The sequence below is a fragment of the Protopterus annectens genome, chromosome 11.part0 (assembly GCF_019279795.1).
Source record: "Protopterus annectens isolate FY-2018-M chromosome 11.part0, PAN1.0, whole genome shotgun sequence".
Taxonomy (NCBI): Eukaryota; Metazoa; Chordata; order Ceratodontiformes; family Protopteridae; genus Protopterus; species Protopterus annectens.
The window spans coordinates 1,374,685,407-1,374,712,782 of record NC_056745.1 but is presented as its reverse complement, the minus strand read 5'-3'; the positions used below and the strand labels follow the sequence as shown (position 1 = coordinate 1,374,712,782).

Sequence of the window (27,376 nt, the reverse complement as noted above, 5' to 3'; positions counted from 1 at the left end):
TGGATGAAAAGCCCTTAGTGATGAGGTGTGCCACATAGAAGGATTTCCTGACTGTTGTGGCAATGTGGTTATTGAAGGTGAGACCACTGTCCACCTGTGTCCCTAAGTCTCTTATCACACTTTCAGTGTTTAGTGTACTGCCACCTATGTGGTAATTCATGGGTACATGTTTTTTCCCAAAGGGAATAACTATACATTTCTTGGCATTGAGCTTGATCCCATGGCTCTGGCACCAAGCATCTGTTTCTGTAAAGCCCTTTTGTAGAGTATCCACATCATTTGGGGATTCAATAATGGCTCCCAGTTTGCAGTCATCTGCAGACTTTGTTAGCCAGAGTCTCTTAGTGTTGGCCTGTACTTCAGAGAAGTAGATACCAAACAAGAGTGGTCCCAGAACTGAACCCTGAGGTACTCCACTTGTCACTTGTCTGGAGCTGGATTTGGAGTCAGCTACTTTTACAGTGTGGGTTCTGTCAGTAAGCCAGTTGGCAACCCATCGAGTGATGTAGGGATTAATGCCCATCTTAGTATGTTTATCTATGATTCCAGAGTGGGGGATTGTGTCAAAGGCCTTGGTGAGGTCCAGATAGGCTGTGTGGACTGCCTTACCCTCATCCACAGCTCTTGAGACTGATTCAAAAAAGGCAATCAGGTTCAGGAGACAAGATCAGCCCTTCACGAACCCAAACTGGGTGGGGTCCAGTGTTTGAAGGGTGCCAGTATCTTTGTTTATAATTTCCATGATTATACGTTCCATGGCCTTGCAGATCATGCTCGTCAGATTGATGGGGCGGTAGTTCCTGGGATCCAAGGTGGATCCTGCCTTGTGGAGTGGGATAACTGTAGCTGTGCGCCACTCAGTGGGCATGAAGCCTGAGGTGAGGGTATGATTAAACATGACACTTACGTGAGGTGCACGTTCATTTTGTAGTTAATTTAGTACACAGCCCAGGATGTCATCTGGTCCCATGGATGCTGTATTCTTATAAATAATTTGACAAATATTACGATTATCCACAGACATATCCAAGAAAACAAACCAGATTATCTTTACTGAAATGACTAATGCTACTATTATTTAATACATTCCTATCTCCCAATGATTTGAATAAAATATGTGCTAACTGAATTTCTCTTGCTAATCACTTCTCTGGATATTTCTAATAAAAAATGTCTCTTATAGCCTTGCTGTTCAAACAAAGAAATAATAAAATCAACTTCTATTCTAAAATCCAAGTATCAGCCTGTAAGCTCTAATAAATTTCCCCTAGGTATATTTTTCTTCATAAATATTGGATGGCTACTTCTAAAATGCAAGTACTCATTTGAGAAAATATTTTTATAATAAATTGTACTATCAAAACTTCTTCTCTGAAGATCTAATTCTAAAGTGATTTCTAAAAAGTTAACTTTGGCTCCCATTTCACCCAGAATAAATTTCAAAATATTTATACTGCTGTTTAACTGTCCAATATCTGTTTCCACTCATCATCTATGTTGTGAAATATAAAAAAATAAAGAATCCACTAATCTTTTTATAAAAAATAACTCTACTGAAGTATCTACTAAATGGTAAAATCTGTGTCTTTCACCATCCTAAAACTAAATCGCAGAAGGCTAAAGCAACTGCAGAACCCACAACCCCCCTTACTTTCTTTACAGTATATCTCATTAAAAATAAAAAAAAATGTTATCCAATATAATCTCTAAAAAGAACAATATAAATTAATTTTACTTAGTTCAATCAGTATGTTTACATAAAAATAACCTAACAAATTGAACTCCTATGTCTTGCAGTATACTAGTAAAAAATAGCAAATATATAGTCATCTTTCCATCTTCAAAGTCATCAGCATGGCTATTATTAAGCTTTCTTATTTGCCCCAAAAAGTCCCAGGACTCTTTGATATAGGAAGATAATTTTTGGACCAAATGATTCAAGATGCCATCCAAAAAAATTAAATTCTCTCAGTAATACTGTTGGGTGCAGAAACTATTGATCTAAAGCTAAGATTTAATTTATTACTGTGTATTTTTGGAAAATAAAATCCCTATTTCTGGCTTATCAAGTAATAAATAATTATATAATTTCAAATCAACATCATTATTCATAAAAATTATATAAACAAGCATTTATGAACTTTTAACTCTTATGTATATCAAATAAAGAAATTACCAAATATCCATTTGAATTACATAAAATGTTTTCAGTGGCAGTAACATAGTCTTCACAAGTCATAATGACTAACCCACCACCCTTATCAGCTATCATATATCTAAGTGTCTTATTATTTTTCAGTTTATACAATGCTTTCCTTTCAACACTATTTAAGTTAACAAAATGGTTGCTAACCTTATTAAATAAGATTTCTCTAATATATTTCTCACATAATTGTTTGAACACTTTTAAAGTGTTATGTAAAGTTGATGTGAACATGGGCATCTTTTTTCTCGAATTATCACTAACTGCCACACCATGTAATAAATATTTCAAATTAAGCCTTCTAGTGTACAATTTTCACTCTAATAAAGTTTTAACCACATTAGCTCTAAAAGTAGACATAAAATTCAATTCCAGTTCTAAAAGTTTAATTTGTGTAGGACTAAAAACATAACCTGTTAAATATTCTGATTTGAATATTCTAGGTGAACGGTTCACTAAACGCCTACTCAGTTGTTCTTTTTTTCTCTGTCCGTGTCTTTTGCTGTAACCTGAGTTGAATGGTAATTTACTTTCCCTCTGCTTGACAATATAAACAAAATCTCTTGGAAAAGAAGAAGTAAACCCTGAGGGATATAATGGAAGTTCTGGTATCACTTCAGAGTCAGTTTCATGAAAATATTTTCTGGATGCAATGAGTGAACGCACAGCCAAAAGTGTTGACATCACCTCTGCCCACCTGTGTGTCCTCACTTAAAGGGACAGACCTATCATTTGTCTGATAAACTGACACAAATTCCTTGTTAGAGTTCAAAACATTAGAATTGGTAGGTGGAAAAGAACTATTCCCACCAGCTGATGGACACAGTATTATTTATTTAATTTATGTATTTATTTACTGGCATTTGTTGACAGAAAAGTCTGACTGATTAGGAGCTCATTTTCAGTGCAGGCCTGGGAAGAAAAGCTCCAAAGTATTACAAAACATTTAAGAATAATAATTTTATAGTCTTTAAAAATAATACAAAAAAGTACAGTTTAAATGATTATACCGAGTTAGACATAATATGGAAACAATGGTTAACAATAGATAGAAGCTATATGATGTAATAGAGAAATTTTAGCCATTTTGTAGAGAGATTAAAGATAAATTAGTATAATGCAAACAGGAACTGCAATATGAAGTGACCGAAAAGCAGGTTTATTGTATATTTAGAGAAAAAGCCAGCAGAGAGAAATTGGTAGAAGTAAGGAAGTGAGTGAAGTAGGGAAAGTAAGGAGATAGAAGGTATGAATAGGTATTTGTCCATGTTTTCAGATATAGTTGGCTGAAACAGTCCAAATAGATCATATACCTACTTTTTTGTCCATTCTAACCATCTCCTCACCTTCACATGACTTTTCTAAGTAGCTAGTGTTTCATTCGGGATTTTTAAAACAGTCAATAAAAAGCAATTTCTTTTGAGGAATAAAAGTACAATTCACCAAGCTGACTTTGTTGAATGACAAAGATGAGATGAGGACATTTGATTTGCTGTGGAGATAGTTTTTGCGTTTTGTACAGTTAGACATACAGGTGAGTAAGAAGAATAAGAAAAAAACTGTAAAAAGAAAGCAATGGCTGTCTTGTTCAAAATATACTTTGCTGTCTTTCCTTTTTTTTTTTTGTTTTAGTCACCCACCATCTGCTGACCTTCTGGCAGATCACAGTGACTGCTAAGTCATTCCCCACTGGCACAAGTCATCATATAGCACTTGTTCATAGGTTCATAGTTGATTACTAAGCTAATGGCACAAGAGCCTTTACAAGCCTAGACAATAATACCCATGATAAGACAATATTATATCTTAATTCCCCAGATATGGGACGGGGTAGTATCAAGGTAGTGGGTCTTTGGGTGTTGGTGCCCTGAGTCATTTTACAGTCTGCCTCTGTCCATAAGGGACATGAGGTTTTAGATTTGTAGGCAATCTTATCTGTCACAATTTTCTTCTGTTTACGAATAACAGTATTTTTTTCAGTCTCTTCCCCAGTAGAAATATAGTGTCATATTCACCTCGCATATCAGTAAACTGCTCAATAGTGTTTTTAATATAATTGTCAAACTTGACAATACTGTCACATAACAGAAGTAAAATATTATTGTAACTTCTAATGAGCAGTTTCAAAAATTCTAAACCAGTCTTGGAAAAGAACTCAACAAGTTCTGAGTAAAAAAGGTCAGTACCTAATAACCCACTTGGAAATTTAAAAAAAATGCAGCCCTTTAAGGACTATTTCCAAAGACAAACACTGTTTGAAATACATATTTTCAAAAGAAATAGCATGATACCTTACTTGTTGTATCCATTAGTATTTATTCAGGATGTCAGGCTTTTTATGTAGGTAGGACTACAAGGGCTTTGCATTCTATTAAAGACACAAGATTTTAATAACGTTTTATTTAAACATTCTTGGGAATGCACAAATTATAAAATATTTTTATTGTTTATACTTGAAGAAGTCCAAAATGTTTTAAGGGGAGGGGGTTTTAAAAATAATTTAGAAATGAAAGAGACAACATGGCAGTCAAAGCTTAAAGTGAACCAAATTATACTTTTAATCTAAAGTGCTTTTTTAAAGAATATAAGGTATTTGTCAGGGTCATATGGCTTTAAGGTTTGATTGATAAATTGAATGTAATGTGATTTTATACTTTATATAATTTGATGAGTTTTGTTATAAGTGATTGTTTTCTGAAGATGGCTGGTTTGGTACAGATGTAAGTGGGCAATAAAGATTGTTTACATTAAAGTTATAAGTAGTTTTTGTTAACAGTTCACTGTTAGCACATTTCTCTGGCTTTTTTGTTGTTGTCAGTCTTCTAAAACTCCCTAATCCAACATCACTGAAAACCACAAGAAAATCATCCCCTCGCTTCTAAATACAAATACCTAGGGCTTAACCTTGATCCTTCTCTAACGTTTCCAAATCACACAGACAAAATAACTACCACAGTACTAACTCAAGTTAAACATTATTATAGAATCCTTCATTTACTCTCCCTATTTTTCATCTCCCTGAATTGGAATATGGTCTTCCTTTGGTTATCTTTCACTCAGCACAGAATTCCCAAAGACTTCATCTAATAAAAAATAAAATTTGCAGATTTTTTTCCTCCTTGCAAATATTGAATCTCACTTTTGCAACTTCCTACAATATCTAAAATAGCTTCCAGTGACTGAAATGTCAACTTATCTCATAGGTACTTTTATTCGCAAAATACCAAACAGTGGCTACTGTATACCCTTAAAACAGAGACTACCCATCCAAGGCCAGGTTTACTCCCCAAGTACAACTCAGCAGAAAGCTATCGGATTAAGCAGGCTTCTACTGGAGAATGTGCTTTCTCCCAACTAGACCAGCATTATGGAACAAACTCCCTATTTCTCTGAGTCTTAAGTTGGTATAACTGGTTTTATATCCTGTGTGTTACCTGACTATCTCAAGGATTACTTGCATAAAATTAGACCCTCTTAGTAACAGCCTGCATATCATTGCTGTAGCCTTCCTGTGTCCTAGCAGAGTGCTCTTCAAACTATCTGGAGATATACAGCACTAAGAATATTTTTCTGGCACTTCAGAGTTGTGTACTGTTAATTGTTGTTTGACTAATTTTATATAATTGCTGGCTGACTTCAGAGTTGTGCACTGTTATTTTTGCTTCACTGTATAGTTTTTCAGATCTCTGCTGAAGGTGCTGGTTTTCCGCTACCCACCCTCCCTATTCCTGTCTTGTTGTTTAAATTTGGAGGCTTTTGCAGTTGCCTGCCCCCACTGTAGATTTGATCTGGGACACTCCCCCCAGTGCCATCTCTTTACCTCATTCTACCTAATAGACTCCTTCTGCACTTGTTTTTAGTCATTTTTAATTTAATTGCATTGTTTGGTCTAACATTGCTACATACTCAATTATGCTAGCTTGCGCTACATTTGAATTGTTTTTACTGCTGTTTTAGCTACTTTTCTGTATAAAAAAATAATCTAAGCCGTTTCCTACCTTTCCTGTAACTAGTGTAGTCCAGATTCAGATTTGCTGTATCCAGGACTATATGTAAGCTTCTGAGCCCCCCAAACATTCTGTGTTGGAAGGAAGCCTTCTAGCTTATCAGTGGGAGTGGTAAGCACTAGATAACCTATCTACCACATAAGGAGTGGTTCTGGCCCAGAAATTGTAGTTATTGGCCGTTTGGGGCAGTTTTTCCATATCTCTCAACTTTTTGATTTAAAAGCCCGCATTTGCATTTGTTTCCCCCCTTTCCTGTAACTACTTTAGTCCAGATACAGATTCTTAGTTTGAATTTGCTTATTCATGATCAGCACTTGTTCAGAACATGTTGTAAGCACTAAATAACCTACTAATTACTACAGCACTCAACCTTCCTCATTACCTAGAGGAAACGTTTTGGTACTTACTTTCCTCACTTGCTTAGAGAAAACCAGCTCTTGTACTCACTTTCCTCACTTGCTTAGAGGAAAATAGTTTTTTATTCAGGCATGTCCAAGGGTCAGCTCCCAGTGTTCTCTCCCTGTCTATCTGATAATTCTGGACATCTTGGGGCAATGTAGAAATTGCCTCATGTACACAGACAACCCACTCCTCCTACCACCCAACACTACAATCTGTGAGAGTTGCACTTATCTAGCCAAACTGGAGGTAAAGCTCTCTCAGACCAAGAATGAACTTGACAGTCAAGAAGAGAAGGTAAACACTTGCACCACACCACACTCATCACATAGTCTCACTAAATCTACACCACCAAAATTCAAACATAGAAACACAAAAACTTTCGCAGAGGCTCTCAATAATAATCTGCTCAAGCAACTGAGACCTCCAAAGCAGAAATTCAAGCAACTTCCACCCCCCCAACACAACCCAAGTGACACACAGCCTGCAGACTCAGTGTGCCACTCAACCACAGCCAATAAGGCAAAACAACATACCCAACACACTAATCATAGGTGACTCTATAGTCAGGCACACTGATGTCCCACTCACCAGGCTAAACAAGGAAAAGGTTACTGTCAGCTGCCTGTCGGGTGCCAGGATCTGCCACATAACCCACGCACTCAGGTCACTCCACAACAAGTACAACAAGTACAAATATGACTCTGTCATTGTCCATGTTGGTGTGAATGACCTGAGACGTACCTCCCTGGACTACATGAAAAGAGACATGGAAGAGCTCTCCGATCTTGAAACTCAGGCAGGTATGACCCTAGCCCTGAGTAGCATTCTGCCATCACCCAAGGACAAAATGATTGACTTCAACAATTGGCTAAGCTTCTGGTGTCTAAAGAGATCCAGTATCTGTCTGCCTGGGGTGACATGGTCGACAGACCACGATGCTTTGCCACAGATGGCCTGCACCTGTCACCCCCTATAGTGCCTTTTTTAGGCAAGGTTCAAATGACAAATTCACCACTGTAACAGGAACAGGCAAGCAAAAACTGAGGGTGATGCTACTCAATGCTAGAAGTCTAAATCTCAAATGCACTCACTCGAGGCACTTCTTAAAATGGAGAACATCGATATCTGTGCCGTGACTGAGACCTGATTCAAGGCTCCAGAGAGCACCCCTGCACTACCAGGCTATAACTCATACCACATTTTTCGGTCATGTAACCTGGACCGGAACACCAAAGCCGGAGGTGTGTCCATATTCATTAAGGATATCCACACCTCCATTCTAGTTGCTCAGTATAATGCAGCCGATGTTATCCAAGTGCAACTAACTCTGGGCAAAACTGCAATCCAAATTGGAACTTGCTACAGATCCACCACCATGCCCCAGGATTCCCACTTCTCTTTTCTTGATGTACTGGAAAATATTAGGGTTCAACCAAACACCCTAATAATGGGGGATTTCAACTACCCCACCATTAACTGGGAAAACTACTCATGTACCAACTCCTTCACTCAACGCTTTCTGAAATTCATAAACTCCAATGCCCTGGATCAACTTATCCACACCTGCACAAGGGGAAACAATATCCTAGATCTAGTCATTACCAACAAGAGTGACCGGTGTTCCACACCTGAAGTCAATGCCTCATTGGTCCGATCCAACCATGAGATAATTACCCTAGATATCCACATCCTGCCCCCACCCCCCATTAAGGAAACCACAGTAAAAAAAATTTCCAAAGCCAACTTCATGCTTCTTAACACAGAAGTGATGAAATTCATGACCCTCATGCAGATGAACAATACAGTTACGACTGCTGAATCCTATAAAATTGAACTTTATAAGCACTTACACGAGTGCATTGATTGTGCTATCCCAAACAGAACTAATACGCTATCCTCCAAAAAAAGGAAGCCAATCTGATGGTCCCCTGCCATAAACAAACTGTACAACAGAAGGAAGAAACTGTTGCAAAAGAGAGTAAAATCCCATGAGTGGAGGAGCTCCCTGGTCAGCCTCAGTAAGAAGCTACGATCCCTGATAAAATCCTCCAAAGCTAGTTATGAAAACAAAATCGGCACTGATTCTAAAGACAACCACAAAGCATTCTATAGCTATGTCAAGAATCTCAATGGCAACACTCAGATCTGCTCTCAGTTACAGCACAATGGCACTAAATATACAGACCCAACTGATATTGCCAACATCCTGGCAGATAGGTTCAGTGCTAACTTTACCCCCCTCTCACCCCCTAAAGAGCCCATCTCTATACTGGAAGAATGCAAAGTTCCTGTAATCACGGCTGCACAGGTAAAACACACTCTCCAAAGCAAAGACCAGAGCATCCATGGGACCAGACAACATCCCAGGCTGCATTCTACATGAACTATAGAACGAACTGGCACCCCACTTAAGTACCATGTTTGATCATAGCCTCACCTCAGGCTTTGTGCCCACTGAATGGTGCACAACGACAGTTATCCCACTCCACAAAAGGGGAGCCACCATGGACCCTGGGAACTACCGCCCCATTAGCCTGACTAGCCTGGTCTGCAAGGCTATGGAATGTATCATCATGGAACTTATAAACAAAGACATTGGTAATCTCCAAACTCTGGACCCCACCCAGTTTGGGTTTGGAAAATGCAGATCATGTCTCCTAAACCTGATAGACTTCTTTGAAGCAGTCACCAAAGCCGTAGACGAGGGTAAGGTGGTTCACACAGCCTATCTAGATCTTGCCAAGGCTTTCGACACCATCCCCCACTCTGGAATTATAGATAAACTCACTAAACTAGGTATAAATCCCTATGTCACAAGATGAGTTGCCAACTGGCTCACTGACAGAACCCACACTGTGAAAGTAGCAGACTCCAAATCCAACTTCAGACCAGTGACAAGTGGAGTACCACAGGGTTCAGTCCTGGGTCCTCTCCTGTTTGGTATTTACTTCTCTGAAGTACAGGCTAACACAGAAGGTATTTGGCTAATGAAGTTCGCAGATGACTGCAAACTAGGAGCCATAATCGAAACTCCTAAGGATGTGGACATCCTACAAAAGGGCCTCACTGAGACAGATGCCTGGTGTCAAAGTCATGGCCTCAAGCTCAATGCCAAAAAGTGCATTGTCATCCCGTTTGGTAAAAACTCTGTATCCATGAACTACAATATAGGCGGTAGTATACTTAACACCGAAAGTGTGATAAGAGACCTTGGGACACAGGTGGACAGTAGTCTCTCCTTTGATAATCACATCACCACAGTAGTCAGGAAATCCTTCTACGTGGCACACCTCATCACAAAAGGTTTCTCATCCAGAAAAAAAAGAGGTCATTGTTCCCCTCTACTCATCACTCATTAGACCCGTTATAGAGTACAATGCCCCTTTTGGTATGTACCTCACAAGACATCTACAACAACTGCAAAGGCCGCAGAAGTACCTCACAAAGAGGATTGCTGACCTCAAACAGATGCCCTATGCAGACAGTCTCAAAAAACTCTAGCTTTACTCCATCGCATACCACCTACTCAGAGGTGATCTCTGCCTAACATACAAAGCTATGTCAAATCCAGACCCGTTGGACATGCTCCACTTAAAGAAGTCCCAATCCCTCTGAGCTACACTCTCTAGGGACCTAAACCTTGTCACCACAATAGACAGAACATGCCGGAGGGATAGATTCCTCTCCCAGAGACTTCCCCTACTCTGGAATAAACTACCTACCTATATCAAACAAAGCTCCTCATTAGTACTCTTCAAGAAAAATCTTGATGATTGGATGGGAAATAGGAAATTCATCCCAGGGATCACTTCTGTGGCTCTGCTCGGCAGTAGCACAGGAAAATAATTTTCTTGGGTGGCAAAAGCCAGGATACCTTTTTGGCTGGGCTTGTATAGGCCCTAGGACCGATAGTCTAGTACCTACCTATGAACCTATGAACCTGAATTAAGGGGCATGAAATCTCCCATTGAATGTAAAAGGGCCTTTTCTAAGCACTTGCACAGGAAAGTGAGTTTTAAGGGGAGGGGATTTTAAAAATAATTTAGAAATGAGAGAGATAACATGGCAGTCAAAGCTTAAGGTGAGCGAAATGGTACTTTTAATCTAAAGTGCTTTTTTTAGGGACAATGGTCAATCTTGCCATTTTCTGTCAAGCAGCATCCTACCTTTAACACGACAGTCATCCTGCAATGTTGAATTCTAACAGCATGCTAGCTCCAGCATGGCGGTCATTCCGTACTTGGTAATCTAAATGTTGCCCTGCATGTTTTCTAAAATGTTGAAATTCAAATTAGAATTAATATATATATATATATATATATATATATAATATATATATTATATATATATATATTATATATATATATATATATATATATATATATATATATACCAAAAATATTGTAAAAAACTCTGGTTTTACTGTTAACTCCCTGCAAGGTTTCTCTGTACATAAGAATCGATAATAAGGATAAGGTGATAGCTAACTTGAAATAAGATGAAACTAAGATAACACTTGTTATACTTTCTGAAAAGGGCAATTAGCCTACTTCAGAAAATCCTCAAAGGGTCATGGAAAACATTATTTCAAGTAGAATGTATGCCATTTTAAACATGCTCATTTCAGCTGAGGTTATTTTGATAGGAGAAGAAACAAGCTGCAACATGGTGGCTCAGGGCTAAAATCCCTGCTTGGTAGATTCTTGTCTCTGGAGTTCAATCCCGACTGCATGGGTTTCTGTAGATTCTCGCCATAATGATTTGTTGTGTGTAGTCTACTTTTCTCTCTCATGTTGTAAAGCATGCTAGCTGATTAGCTACACTAAATTGTCTATACACACACGCACACACACACACACACATATGTGTGTATATATATAAATGTGCATGCATATATATATATTCATTAAAATATATAAATTAATTATTTTAATTAATTTTAAAATGAATAAAATAAGATAAAAGTTGATTCTTTATTAGACCCATCATTCTTATACAAATTACTAAATTAATGGTATTGAGTCAATATTTAGAGTGGATTTTAATGATTTAAAAAACTGAATTTCTTTCCTTTCTTTTTTATGCAAATATTTCTATTTATATCTTCCACTAAGTCTTTGCTAAATCCCCTGTAAATACATTTTCTAAAAATAAAAATTTAGAAGTAACAGGTTCATCTTCAATAATAGAAATTACATTTTAATAATACAAATGACTATTTCAGTATGTGAAAAGTTTTATTCTGTCACTACCATTAAAAAGGCATTTAAAGTAACCTGATTTCACAAACTTTTTTAATTCATCTTAATTTCTGAAGGAGGAGGAGGCCATTGACTTCTAGCTTTACCAAGAGAACAGGACTGCACCATTATCTGAACTACCACATAGTGATAAACTCCATAATTTGTTAATATTGCCTCACCAATTAAAAACATGCAGTGAAACAAAATGTAGATGCATTTCTTGCATTAGCTCTGTCAACCTGCATTTCTAGTAATTTTGATACAGTTTTATTTTTCTATAACATGTATTGAGCACTATGGAATTAATTACTTGTGATTAATTTTCTTTAACTTTAATGACTGCTTCCAATGTGCTGACCTCCAAGAATATTGTATTTATTCTGATGACTAGGGGGAAATAATACTAGCAGTATTAAATGATAACTGGCCAGTACTAGGAGTAATACTTGGAGCAAAAGTAAATAAAAGATGCTACAAAAATCAGAACATTTTCCAAAATACTGTAGTATCACATTACGGACTCAATGATAACTACTCTTTTTATATGAATGGTCTACTATGCATATAATTTCCATTTTTTTGCCATCACTCAAGACTTTAAATGCTTTATAGTATAGGAAAGCACTGCCTTCTGCTGTCGAACTCCAAGTTGTTTCCCCATAAAGAATAATAAAGTGATACTTCATAATGTAATTGCCACAAGAAAGGCTGACACATAGTTGATTGACATGCTTAAAAATTAGCATACAGGTGTAAACAACAGCTGAAGCAACCCCAAAATAATTTGTAGGTTACCTATATTTCATAACCTATATTTCATAATATGGATGCCGCGGTGGTACGGTGGTAGCATTGTTACATAACAGCAAGAGGTTCTCCCATTCAATTCTCGGCTGGGCTTGGGAGTGCCTTCTGTGTGGAGTCTGCATGTCCTCCCCACGGTTGGGTAGCGTTCGAAAAACATGCGTGCGTAATGGGCGTACCTTCATTGAAGGTTGAGTGTCAAGCTGGCACCTCGGCATTTCATAAAAATCTACTGCCAATCATTAGTGGACCGGAGTTCCGCTGTGGCGACCCCTTACCGGGAAAAGCCGAAAGACAAACAACAACAACCTATTTTATTATTATTTATTTAACATTTGTTGACCGGGCTAGTCTAGCTGGATATATGTCCATTTTCAGTAGAGGCCCTGGGAGAAAAGCTCCACAAAGAACAGTCAATTTAAAACAAATCAAAGTTTTTGGGCATGTATAGACAAAAAGACATAGATAATAGTTTACAAGTGACAACAATACAGCAAAAATACAAAGAAAAAAAATACAAACTTTTTTTTTTTTTTTTTTTTAGGAAAGTACAAGGAGTAGGGAGGGGAGTAATAGTGGAAGAAAAGACACAAGGAAAGTGGGGAGAGAAATGCAGAGAGGTTTGGAAAAAGTAAGGTAGAAAAGAGAAGTAATATCTAATAAAAGGATCTTGGAGTAGGTAGTTCATAGTAAGATTTAAGTGACCTAAGGAATGAGAAGAGAGTAAGGAGGGTATGCTTAGGAAGTGAGAAATAGTGATAAAAAGGAGGAGAGATTTTAGTCTGGGTTGCTGCATGGGCAGAGCCAGTGGTTAGTAAGATGAAGTTTGAGCTTCTTTTTGAAGAGTGAGGAAGAGGAGATCATAGTGAGGTCCGTAGGAAGAAGGTTCCAACTTTTCCCCACTGTGTAGGAGAAAAGTGAGTCACCTGCTTTGTTATTAGATTTGTGTATGGATACTAAAGGTTTGTGTGAAGAGCAAAGGTTAGAAAGATTTTTATAGGGACTAATAAGTTTGGTAAGGATAGGAGTTTTTTCAGGGAAGTAAAGGATTTTTTGGGTGATTATAAATTGCTGAGATAAAAGCTGATTATCAAGTTCAAGCCAGCCAAGTTGTTTTAAATTTAGGCAATGGTGAGATCTAAAAGGGGAGCTGGTAGCAAATCTGGCTATATTATTGTAGGAGGTAGTTAATTTGTTCAGGTTAGTTTTAGATAGATTTGTGAATAAAGGTGATGCATACAAGAGAGTAGAGATAAGATAGGTGTGAGCAATGGTAATTCTGGCTGTAGGAGTAAGAAAAGGCTTGATTTTGTAGAAGGAGCCAAGCTTTTTGTTAATAGATTTAATAGTGGTATTAATATGAGTGTCATAGTTTAGGCAATGATAGTAACACCTAAAAGTTTGGTTGTTGTGTCAGGAGATATGACTGTGCCGTTTTTAGATATGATGGAGAAGAGGAGTGGTGGAGATTTATGTGTGGGTGTGAACAACAAAAGTTTAGTTTTTTTAGGGTTAAGGAGGAGACATCGCTGTAAAAAACACTCTTCCACAAGCTGAAATACATTTTGGGTGAGAGATTGAAGTTCAGATGGGTTAGAGGCTGAGGAGACTAAGGTGGAGTCATCTGCATACTGAATGGTTACGGCTTGGGGGATGCTAGAAGCAAGATCATTGATAAATATGGAAAATAAAAGGGGACCTAAGATAGATCCTTGGGGGACTCCAAGGGAGACAGGAAGAGGGGAGGATAGAGTGTTTTCCCAGAGGACTGCCTGTTTTCGATTGTCTAGGTAAGACTTAAACCATTGTAGTGTCAGAGCGTCAAGTGAGAGTGATTTCAGAAGATTCAAGAGTATTTGATGATTAACCATGGTTACCAAGGTAATAATTTACTATTCCCATTATGTTGCTGTAAAAGTGGACTGCAACAGGATTACCTGTAGATGCATTTTTAATATCACATGCATTGGTAACCTCTATAAATAAATAGGAATAATAATTATGTAGTGTATGGTCTTAGATGTCCTTGTAATAAATATTACATAGGTCAGACCCTGAAACATGTACATAAACATATTCAGGAACATATTAGAGATATTAAAAATGCATCTACAGGTAATCCTGTTGCAGTCCACTTTTACAGCAACATAATGGGAATAGTAAATTATTACCTTTTTTATTATGTATTGCCATGAAAATCAAGATTTATTCCTTAACATATCTGACATTCTTCTGAGAAAATAGGCATGGTACATCTTCTCTTATAATACTCTTAGTCATGCAAGTCTTTAATAATGAATTATTAATGAAATATTTAGTATAAGTGTTCTGTGGAAATGTATCTTTTAAGAATTAAATGATGCTGATTGATTCATTTGCAGTGCTCTCCCATTGGCTTTGTGCTTCCCTTTGCTGCTTTATATACAGGAGAATTTGTATTTTAGAAAATTGGAAGGCAGTGTATCGAAGTGAAAGTTCTTTGTATTTAAACAGAAATTTGCAGAGGTCATCAATGTGTGTAATATTATGAATTAATGGTGAAATGTTGGTAATCTGAGAATTAGTGCACAGAGAATGCGATTATGACTCTTTTGTACCTATATTTTATAACCTGGAGGCTATACAGTATTTGTGTGGCAATCACTATTTACATTTAAATGTGAATAAAAAGAGATTGCTATGATTTGGGACAATGAGATGTCAATCTATATACTATTGTCATGGAAATAATACCAATTCATGGAGGTCTTGAACAACTAGACCTAAGTGATAAAGTAAGTTGCCTGTTTTTTTGCTTGATTATACTATTTACTGCACTTTTTATTCTCTGCTGCTTACTTTAATACTGTATTTATATACTGTGTACTAAACTGCACTGTTGTACTGCAAGTGTCTGCCCTACTGTGCCTGTTAAATCATATTTTATTGCTATTTTCACTGTTTGGTAAGTATTTGTTGGTACCTTTCACTGTTGCAAAGCAATTAGCTCTGCTAGTTCTGGTTTCCCACCAAGCAGTGTTAAAATAACTGATTTGTTTGCTGTTTAAAACATTCTTTAGACTCCCCTTGCTGTTTTTTCTGCTGTTTAAACATTTTTTTAGTGTCTCACTGCTATTTTTCTGCTGTGTTAAACATTTCTCTAGTGTTTCCAACCTAAACTAGTCTAGCAAGTAGTTGTAGCATAGTCCAGGTATTTGTTTGATTCATTTGGGTGTGTTTGTAGTGGCTGTTTGTTCCGAGCACATTTTCCAGGCCATCTTTGATTGGAAGGACCTTTTTGCACTCTAGTGAGAGAAGTGTGCTGACTGAAACCTGTCTGCTGAAGGGTGGTTGATCTGGAACTTGGAGTAAGCATCCTCATTGGTCATTTTGAACCTTTTTAAACATTTTTTAAGTTTTTAACTTCTGGTATTTAAGCCCCTCCTTTGAGTGGGTTTCATACCTCTCAACTGTACAGATTTTCACAGAATGTCCAGATTTTTGCCTCATATTTCTGGTCCGCTTTTCATAAAATTGTAGTTTTCTAGCAAATGATTGGCAAATTATTGAAGTCTAAGGTCAAAAAATAATGACAGTCATTTCAGTTTGGACTTCATATCCTTCAGAAAATTCATTCTGATGCAAAACCTGTTAGTCTATCAAATTTCTGAGTTTGTAAGAGCAATATTTAAAAAGTGTCCCTATTTTTGAGCCTTTATCCTCCCATTATTTATGGCTTTGTCCAGATTTTTTGCTCTAAGAGGTTGAGAGGGATGATGGATTTCTGCTTGTTTGCCCGGCATGCAACAACACTCACTGCCATGCAATTGTGCGCCATAGCAGGACAGACAAATTCAACAATTTTTCCCATAGATACAACTGTAGCACATTAGTGTAGTCCTCATCCTTAGTACTTTCCTGGTCTAGGAAATACTGCTACTGAGCTCTGACCTATTAAACCACCAGAAAACCCAGCAGAAATATCCATCCACTGAACACCTCCTTGATCGGTCCTGAAACCACCCCCACTGTTCTGATAACATTCTTCAACCTAGCCTTATGGAGAGTTGGACTACCCTTGTTTCTCTTACTAACCTTATTGATTTGGGTCTCCTGAGGCAGTGTAGCAATTGTTTCATGTACACTGACAAGCCTCTACTAATAATTCACTCTAGTACAGAGTGTAAGAGATGTATCTACACCAAGAATCTTGAATCCCTGCTCTCTCACACTCAAAACAGTAGCACTGAAGTAGTTGTCATCTTACCCACCACTACTCATGCACATAGTGCCATTACTCATACACACAGTATGTAACAAATACAAAAATCAAAATACGTTGAAGTTCTCTGAAAAAACTTACGAAAACACCAAAGACCTCCAAAACACAAGACTGCTGCAATTAACAAAGTACCCATGACACATAGTAACACCAGTGTCTCATCTACCAAGCCCATAAGGTATAACACTCAAAAAACAACTTTTCTTGTCATTGGAGACTCCATAGTGAGACACACAGATATCACACTCACCAGGTTGGAAAACGAGAAAGTTACAGTCAGTTGCCTGCCTGGTACCAGGATTTGTCAGATCGTGCATGCACTCAGGTCTCTCAGCAAGGAGTACCATTATGACTCTGTCACAGTTCATGTTGGAGTGAATGACCTGAGATGTGCCTCACTGGACTATATGAATAGAGACATGATTGAGCTCTCTGAGTTTGTGTCCCAGGAAGGTATGTCCCTAGCCTTGAGCAGCATACAACCCTCACCTAGAATGATGCCACAGTATAAACAAAAAAATTATTGATTTCAATAATTGGCTTAGTTTTTGGTGTCATTCAATGTGGCTCCAGTTACTGTCAGCCTGAGAAGTCATGGTCGACAAACCTTACTGCTTTGCCAGAGACAGCTTGCACCTGGCACCACTAGGCTTTCAGCTGCTGGCAAGGGCTCTTGCCTCCCTCATAGTGCCTTTTTAGGCAAGGTTACGAAAACAAACTTACTGACATGAAATTTGCCAATCATAACAAAATAAGGGTTATGCTGCTAAACGCTAGGAGCTTAAACGAAAAACTGCACAGGCTGGAAGCACTTTTATCACTGGGAGATGTAGATGTCTGCAGTCATAGAAATCTGGTTCAAGGCCTCAAAGAGTACCCCGGCCTTGCAAGGCTGCAAAGCCTTCTACACCTTCAGACCACAAAACAAACATGTGGGAACCAAAGGAGGTGGTGTTTCTATCTATATTAGAGATAAATTCACCTCCCATCTAATTAGAATGGACAGCTCCATGGAATTACTCCAAGTTCAGGTTACTATGTGTAAAACCTCCCATTCAAGTCATAGCCAGTTATAGATCCCCCTCCATGGGTCATGACACAAACACATAGCCTACCTGATAAACTGGAGTTATTCCAAATATTCCCGAACATTCTGGTTATGGGGGATTTCAATTATCCCGTCATCAATTGGGAAACCTACTCTAGCCCTAACTCACTAGCACAAGTTCTTTAACTTTGTTAACCCAAATGTCCTGGAACAAATTATTTATATCCCAACAAGAGGAACATACATACTAGATCTAGTCCTCACTAACATGTCAAATAGATGCACTGCAGCACCTGTTGGACCCTCATTAGTTAATTATGACCACAAATCAGTCACCTTCGAGCTAACAGCAGAACTCACAAAGGGTGAAGTCAAAGTAAAAAATTTTACCAAGGCAAACTATACCCTCCTAGGGGAAGGCATAAATGCATTCCAAGCTGAACCTCCAGCTGGAAGTGGTAACTACACCGAAGCTTACACTAAAGCTCTTTTCAATTACTTGTATAAATGCATAAACTCAGCTGTTCCAAAAATATTCAAAGCCAGATCCCCAAGTAAAAGCAAGCCTCTATGGTGGACATCCAACATCAACAAACTTTACAATGAATGCAAAAAGTTGCTGTCCAAGAAAACAAAGACAAAGCCCCAGCAATGGAAAAGCACCCTCCACAGTCTCAACAGGCAAATAGTTCAACATGTCAAATCCTCTAAGGGCATCTTTGAATAAAACTTAGCAAGCACAGCCAAGGATAACATTAAGGCTTTTTGCAGCTACATACCTAACCTAAAAGGTAGGTCCCAAACATGTGCTGAACTTGTGACTGACAGTATCACACAAATTGACCCCGCAGAGATAGCAAACCTGCTAGTGGATGTTTGGTGAAAATGTCACTCCCTTATCCCAGCCAAACCTTTCACAAACCTTGCCCCCAACTCCCCCCCAACCCTACATATCTGAAGAGCATGTCATTAAAGCCTTGTCCAAGGCAGAAACCACAGCCTATATGGGACCAGATGACATCCCATGCTGCTTCTAAACAGGCTAAAACATGAGCTAGCATCACCATTAAGTACCTTTTCATTCATAGCCTAACCACAGGCTTTGTTCCTGTGGAATGGAGAACACAACAGTTATTCCCATCTTCAATGGTAGCATAGCAATAGACCTGTGGAATTATAGACCCATACGTCTGATCAGCCTCATTTGTAAGGCCATAGAATGCATCATTATGGACTTCATAAATAAAGACATCAGTGACCTGCAAACCCTGGATCCAACCCAATTTGGCTTCATCAAGGGCAGATCCTGCCTGTTAAATCTGGTGAATTTCTTCAGAAATGTGACCAGGGCCATCGATAAGGGCAAATTTGTGTACACAGCATTCCTAGACGTGACAAAGGCTTTTGACACAATCCCACACTCAGGTATTACCGATAAACTTAGCAAATTGAATGTACACCCCTTTGTTGTAAGATGGGTTGCCATCTTGCTCACAACCAGCAGATCTGTCACCATAAGGGTGCCTCAAGGGTCAGTGCTGGACTCCCTATTGTTTGGAATATACTTCTCCTAAGTTCAGGACAAAACTAAAGGGTTGTGGCTGACCAAGTATGTAGGTGACTGCAAACTATGTGCAATTACTGAATCCCCAAATTATGCTAGTATACTTCAGGAGAGTCTTAAGATGACCAACAACTAGTGTCTTAGTCACGGTCTCAAACTAAATGCAAAGAAATATATCATCATTCCCCTTGGAAAAAACAATGTCCCTTTCCACTGTCAAATCAACAACAATACCCTAAATACCTATGAAGTGGTTAGTGATCTAGGATCACAAATTGACTGTGACCTTAACTTTGACGACCATGTGTCTACTGTAGTAAGGATTGCTTCTATGTATCATACAACCCCTCTATACTCATCACTAATCAGGCCCATAATTGAGCATAACACCCTGTTTGGCTTGTACTGTAGAAAACACCTGTATCAATTGGAGAGACCTCAGAGGGTTCTAACAAAGAAGATCAAGGGACTACAGCACATGACCTACACAGACTGACTAAAGTCCCTGTCACTATACTCTGTACTGTATAAACTTCTTCAGGGAGACTTATGCCTGGCTTATGGAGCAATCTCAGACACAAACCTAATACACTTGTTGCACATCCATAAATCAAACAGGACTACAGCTACACATTCCAGGGACCTAAATATGGCCTGCAACTTAAGTAGGACATGCTGCAGGGACAGATTTGTCTCCCAGAAACTGCTGGGTCTTTGGAATAGGCTACTAATTCATGTGAAGCAGAACACCTCTATGACAATGTTCAAAAGGAACCTGGATGAGTGGATGGGATAGCGTCCACAACCCTCCTGGACATGGGCACTCATTACTAAATACAATCCTGGGTATTGATGTGCATATTAATGGTATTATATTGGGATGAAATGGCTAGGCTTGAAATGACCACTGGGTTGATAGCCTAGTAAACTCCTATGATCCTATGATCCTAAGTAACTAATAAGTAACTAATAAGCTGAACTGTAATAAGCTCATTGAACAAGCGTGTAATGAAACTAAAACAAAATTATAATGCACTTTTAGATACGTACATAATACAGTCCAGAATTAATATAAGGCGAAGTGACTAGGGGGTTGTTTGGGCAGCACAGTGGCACAGCAGATATCATTGTCACTTCACATCAAGATGTTTCCCAGTTCAATTCTCAGCTGAGGTGCCATCTGTGCAGAACCTGCATGTCCTCCCTGTCTTCGTGTGGGTTTCTTCCAGGTTCTCTGGATTCCTCCCACATTCCAAAGACATGCAGTAGGTGAATTGGACACTCTAAAATTGGACACTCTAAATTGGCCAGAGATGTAAGTTGGTGTGCAAGTGTGTGGTGTGGAAGAGCTACCACGGCAGGGCTAGCCACTAAGTGGTATAAACCTTAGCTTCAGAGTTCAGGGGTTGTGGATGGATGGATAGATGGATGAATGGACTGGGGGGGTATTGATAATAACAAAATTAACAACATAGCATGCGCCTATGTTTACATCTTATGAGTTTGACAGCAAATATTGTGAGGTTATTTATGGTTACCTTACCTTGTAACATTCAGAATGCAATGACAAGTTACAGAGAGACACATTTTAGCATATAGTCTAGGGTTGCCAACCATCCTGTTCTTCCCAGGATGTCCTGAATTTGGCCATCTGTGTCCTGTGTCGTGGGAAGGACTTTCCCAGGACACCATATGTCCTGTTTTGGCACAGCTTAGCACAAGTTACTATAACTTACTAAGTTTTCTCATAATCACTGTTTAAGTAATGTGCGGTAAGTCAAGTGATATCAACATCAGAACTGTGGTTGCCTGCCCACACCATCTCGCCCAAATCATTAGACCTCAATTCCCACTGCAATTTGCTGACAGCCCTATAGGCCCATTTGTCATGCATGTAAGCTGTTCCTTTACAAAATTACAACTGAGCCTGTCATGGAGGAGCCCAGTCTGCTGGCTGGTGTTCTTACTCGCCAGCGCAACAACCTGTCAGCAGCATTGGTAACTTGTTCCAATGAAATGAATAACAGTGTGATAATTGACACATTATATTATCCACTTATAATGCTGTTTACTTGAGAAAAATGTAAAACCAGCAAAAGACTAAAGGCAGCCAGCCCAGCCATAATAACCTGAGATGCAGTGGCGCATCTGCACCGTGACCGTCCGGATCTGGAACCTGTTTTTTTAGCAGAATATTTCTGCAGTGTAATGATGCTTGGGGCTCTTGTACAAAGTAGCTGTTCCTGGTTGTAACCCTCAGTGATGGGAAGTCTACCACAGAAACTGAGCACTCAGTTTGCCGAAAGGTAAGGTAGTAACGTATAAACGCATTGCTCTGCCTATACAGTCTTACATATACGTTTGTGTGACATAAAGCATATAAGGTTAACACAGCTTTCTGAAGAAGTAAGTCAGGGGTAGCCAGGTAGGGGATTTGTGAGTTGAAGATACAGCATATTAAGCAAGTGTCTCCTTTAACTTGCTGGTGTCAAAACTAGTTCATTTGTTTTCTTCTGTTTGTACTGCGTGTCCTAAGGATGGAAGTGTGCCAGACGTTAACCTCAGGTCCTCACCCAAGCTGCTAAACATATGTGCACAGCAGAAAACACTAGTCTTTATTTTTAACTTGAGCAGCGTGGGTGTGGACAAAACTAACCTCGTCACACTCGCACTTCATTGTACAGTGTATCACGGGAAACCTGATTTGCATTTGACTTTTTTTTTTTTTCAATTTATTGTTTATTATTTTTGCAGACAAAAAATGCTTAGCCTAGAAGAAACATCTGCAAGCTCACTTGCAGCAATGGTCATTCTGACAGCACTGAAACAGTCAGCAAGCGATTATTTCATTATTATGCATTTATTTACGTGTTTGGTTACTTATTAAATATAAAAACCTGGTTAACAATGAGTTATTTTTTGACTGCACCTGCACCTTCTGTACTAAAGTTACTTGTTTTCATATGACTGTAATTTGTATTCAAACATAACTGACACTTTTTTAAGTTGTCAAGGATAAGTTCTTACTGCTAACCAACTGTCTGCGTCACGGATTTTTAAGTTAGAAAAAATTGCCTTCGTAATTGCTATAGTGAGGGGTACAGAGCTACCTTGAGTGAACTTTATTCTTTGCCTCCAAATCAGAACTAATCTACTAGGTGATTCAGTTTTGTGCACAATTTTACTGTTTTTTTGTTTTTTTTTTCAAAACGTGTCCACAGTATTATGCTTGTGAGTGTGTATTATATCATTATCTTCCAAAATTAGATGTTTTATTAGGATATATTGGGTCATCAGGTGACTGTGTATGAATTGTTGTAACGAGGCTGACTGAAAAATGTACCGTTTGTCCAGATGTACTCTAAAAGTGCACATTATTAATGCCTATAGTGAATTGGGATTTGCAATGGGGATAGCAGAAGCAGAGTCGATTGTGCACTGAAAATAAGATCTGGACTAGACTGCTTTGTAAAAACCTGAATGTTCTCTCAGGCACATAAATGCGCATTTGTGTTAAACATATTATAACAGGGTGACACTGTCATTGTTGTATCTGGCTGAGCAGGCATTCCAAGGATGCTGCAAATAAGCTTACAGTAGTTGGAGAAAGACAGCCCTGGGAAAGCTCATTGGCTAGAAAGTAGAACCGCGTGAGTAAGAGCGTGAGGCTATAGGGTCTTAACGAAGAGTTTGCGTGAAGTGCGGGACTTTCCACAACTTCCCCTTTGTCAAATGGATGCTTCACCCTTACTAAAACCTGATGTTGTAGTCTGAAGCAATGTTTTTGCATAGCAGTTACACAGTCTGATATTGTTAGCTGATCTACTTGTGGGTTCACTGGAAATGGATACAAGTTATGCAACTGAAGGTAGCACGAGTAGCGCAGAAATTGACGGAGAATGTAATGATTTGCCAAACACTCCTCCACCTAAAAAGCAAAGAGGTTGTCACAGTATCATCAAGAATGGCAGACAGAATTTTCCTGCTGTGAAAAATTTCAGGGCAATGTCTTCACAGCTGAATGCACACTGTGTAAGAAGGAGGTTTCGGTTGCTTATGGTGGAAAAGGTGACACAGTAAATCATAGCTGTTCGAAAAGTCATCAGAACGCTCAGATTGCTGCAAACACTGCTGCCATTGATATTTTTTTCAAGAAGAAGTCAACGACAGTAACAGGAGTTGACACGTAGGCAACGGTTGCAGAACTCGTGCGTGTTTACCACACTATACGTCACCACATCTCTCACAATGCTGCTGACTGTGGTGCTAAACTGGACCATTTGTTATATCAAGACTCAGCTACTGTTAGAAAGACACAATGTGGTCACGCAAAAGCAGAAGCACTGGTGACTGATGTCCTTGGCCCAAAGTCAGTGGAGTCCTTTATGAAAGACATTACTGGTGACAATTCTATTCGATATTCTGTGTCAACTGATGCATCTAATCTCAAGAACAGAAAAATGTTTCCTGTCTGCATTCAATATTTTACTGTTGAAACTGGTTTAAGTAAAAAGCTTTTAGACTTTGTTGAGCTGAATGACGAGCATTCTACCTCTATCGCAGGCATGCTAGTTAAAGTTCTTTCAGATAATGTCCTTGATATTGCATGCATGTCTTCTTATTCAGCTGATAACACAAGTGTGAGCTATGGTGCAAAGCAGTCTGTGTTTACTGAGCTGTTGAAAAGAAATAGTAATATTCTGAAGACAAACTGCAATGCTCATGTGATACACAGTGCCTTGAAAAAATTAATTGATGAACTTGATTGTGATGTAGAAACAATGGTTTCCAGCATTTACAGTCATTTCAGTGTATCTGCTAATAGGAGAGCCCAGTTGCAACATTTTTTTTGACTTTGTGTGCTTAGAATATCTCAAGTTGTTGAGGCATGTACCAACAAGATGGTTGTCTCTGGGTCCAGTTACTGACAGATTACTTGATTCATGGCCTGCCATTGTGTCCTACTTTGCATTTCTCAGTGAAGACTGCCCAAAGAGAGTTCGTATGCATCTGGGAATAGAAAATAATATGCAAAACTGTGAAGCAGTAGAGGCAAACATTAAAAAGAATACGTATGTTTTGTCCAGAACATTTGCAATTTGTTTGAGGTGTCGGTCCAGAAAGTGGAGAGGCAAGATTTTACATTGCTTTAGCTCTTGCCTGTAATGCTGCAACTGAAAACTAAAATTGAGTCATGCATAACTGATATATTTTTCGGACACAAAGCACAAACTATACTTGAGAATGAGGACATATAACCTCATACAGTGCATCTTGCAACACAATTTTTTGGCAGCTCTAGAAAAGTCTTTGGCATACCTGAACAAATGGTTCAATTTCTCAGATGGCAGCATTGCGTGTGTGATGGATCAAATATCTCTAAATACAGAAGTAGCATTTCAATCCTTTTGAAATGCAAGCACTGTCATGGGCCTGACAACAAAGGACATCGATTCAATCATGCTTTATAATGAGTTTTGTGCAGCAAGGCATGCTTTGTCCAATATTGTTGCTAATTCAACTGCTACTCCATGCACTAAATGGCAGGAATTTTTTGCAGGTGCCCATGATAGTGCAACTTTTCCAATGAACACGGTAGCCTAGTACCTAGCTATGAGCCTATATTGGATAGGAAATAGAAAATTCACCCCAGGGATCACTTCTGTGGCTCTGCTCGACAGTGGCACAGGAAAATAATTTTCTTGGGTGGCAAAAGCCAGGGTACCTTTTTGGCTGGGCTTGTATAAGCCCTAGGGCCGATAGCCTACTACCTACCTATGAACCTAAGATTGTATCAGCCACATTGTCATTACCAGGCAGCAATGCCTTCCCTGAGAGGGTGTTTTCTTTAATGAATGCAAAGTGGTGTGCAGACTGAAACAAGGCCACTCTAGCACTAATCAAAGCAAAACTGCGAGGGTAATCTAGATCTCGCCAAGGCTTTCAACACCATCCCCCACTATAGAATTATAGACAAGCTCACTAAACTAGGTATAAATCCCTATGTCACAAGATGGGTTGCCAACTGGCTCACAGACAGAACCCACACTGTGAAAGCAGCAGACTCCAAATCCGAGTTCAGACCAGTTGAAAAGTGGAGTACCACAGGGTTCGGTCCTGGGTCCTCTCCTGTTTGGTATCTACTTCTCTGAAGTACAGACTAACACAGAAGGTCTTTGGCTAACAAAGTTTGCAGATGACTGCAAACTAGGAGCCATAATCGAAACTCCTAATGATGTGGACATACTACAAAAGGACCTCACTGAGACAGATGCCTGGTGTCAAAGCCATGGCCTGAAGCTCAATGCCAAAAAGTGTATTGTCATCCCCTTTGGTAAAAACTCTGTACACATGAGCTACCACATAGCTGGTAGTCTACTTAATGCCGAAAATGTGATAAGTGACCATGGGACACAGGTGGACAGTAGTCTCTCCTTTGATAATCACATTGCCACACTGGTCAGGAAATCCTTCTACGTGGCACACCTCATCACAAAAGGTTTCTCATCCAGAAAAGAAGTGGTCATTATTTGCCTCTACTCATCACTCATTAGACCCATTATAGAGTACAACACCCTTTTTGGTATGTACCTCACAAGACATCTACAACAACTGGAAAGGCCACAGAAATACCTCACAAAGAGGATTACTGGCCTCAAACAGATGCCCTATGCAGACCGTCTCAAAAAATTCCAGCTTTACTCCGTCACATATCGCCTACTCAGAGGCGATCTCTGCCTAACATACAAAGCTATGTCAAACCCAGAGCTGTTGGACATGCTCCACTTAAAGAAATCCCAATCCCTCCGAGCTACACGCTCTAGGGATCTAAACCTTGTCACCACAATAAACAGAACATGCTGGAGGGATAGATTCCTGTCCCAGAGACTTCCCATACTCTGGAACAGACTACCTATCTATGTCAAGCAGAGCTCCTCATTAGCACTCTAAAAGAAAAAATCTTGATGATTGGATAGGAAATAGGAAATTCACCCCAGGGATCACTTCTGTGGCTCTACTCGACAGGGGCACAGGAAAATACTTTTCTTGGGTAGCGAAAGCCAAGGTACATTTTTGGCTAGGCTTATATAGGCCCTAGGGCCAATAGTCTAGTAAGTACCTATGAACCTATGAACCTATGAATGAATGAATGGACCGTACAATACAAACACTGAGTTATCAAACATGTCACCCTTTGATAGATGTTTAAGGCCATATATTATCTTGTTTACTTACAATAAAGATACAGTGACAAAGCAAGGGACCAGAGGATATGAAATACAGTCAGTGACTACAGGCAATGAATTTCTATTCAGTTTGTTGTACAGCTGCAATATAAAGTCTTATATCTGAGGGCAGAATTTTCACTGTCTTGGAATATAGAAATCTCATTCAGATGTAATGCTGTGTTGACCACTTGAAAAACAACATCTGTAAACTAACAACTGTTGTATACAAAGGAGATGGTGACAGGTAGGTGATAGTGTGTGTATATATATATATAATATAGAGAGAGAGAGAGAGAGAGAGATACATTCTATAGAAAGAGACGTGCGCACATGTTTGGACAGAAAAAGGGAGAGAAGAGAGATAGAAGGGAGACAGAATGTCAGCAACTCTGTATCACATAAATATGGAGATTTACATATGTAATTTTTGAGAATTTATAAAGGACAAATACAAAGAAATGTTCCACACCTGAGCTAACACAGAAAATAAATAAAAAAAAATAATCACTAAAGTTGAACATACTGTTTTTTTTCATGTTATGAGGAACTTCAGTTTACTACATTTTATTTAATATCTCAGGTAAGACCTAAAACAATGACATTGATAATTGGCTT

The 27,376-nt window shown here is 38.8% G+C and overlaps 1 protein-coding gene across 1 annotated transcript in view; it reads right to left on the bottom strand.

Annotated features, from left to right (window-relative positions):
- The window catches only part of LOC122815075, a 3,014,144-nt gene that overhangs the window by 2,027,242 nt on the left and 959,526 nt on the right, over positions 1–27,376 (bottom strand). The window lies entirely within an intron of this gene.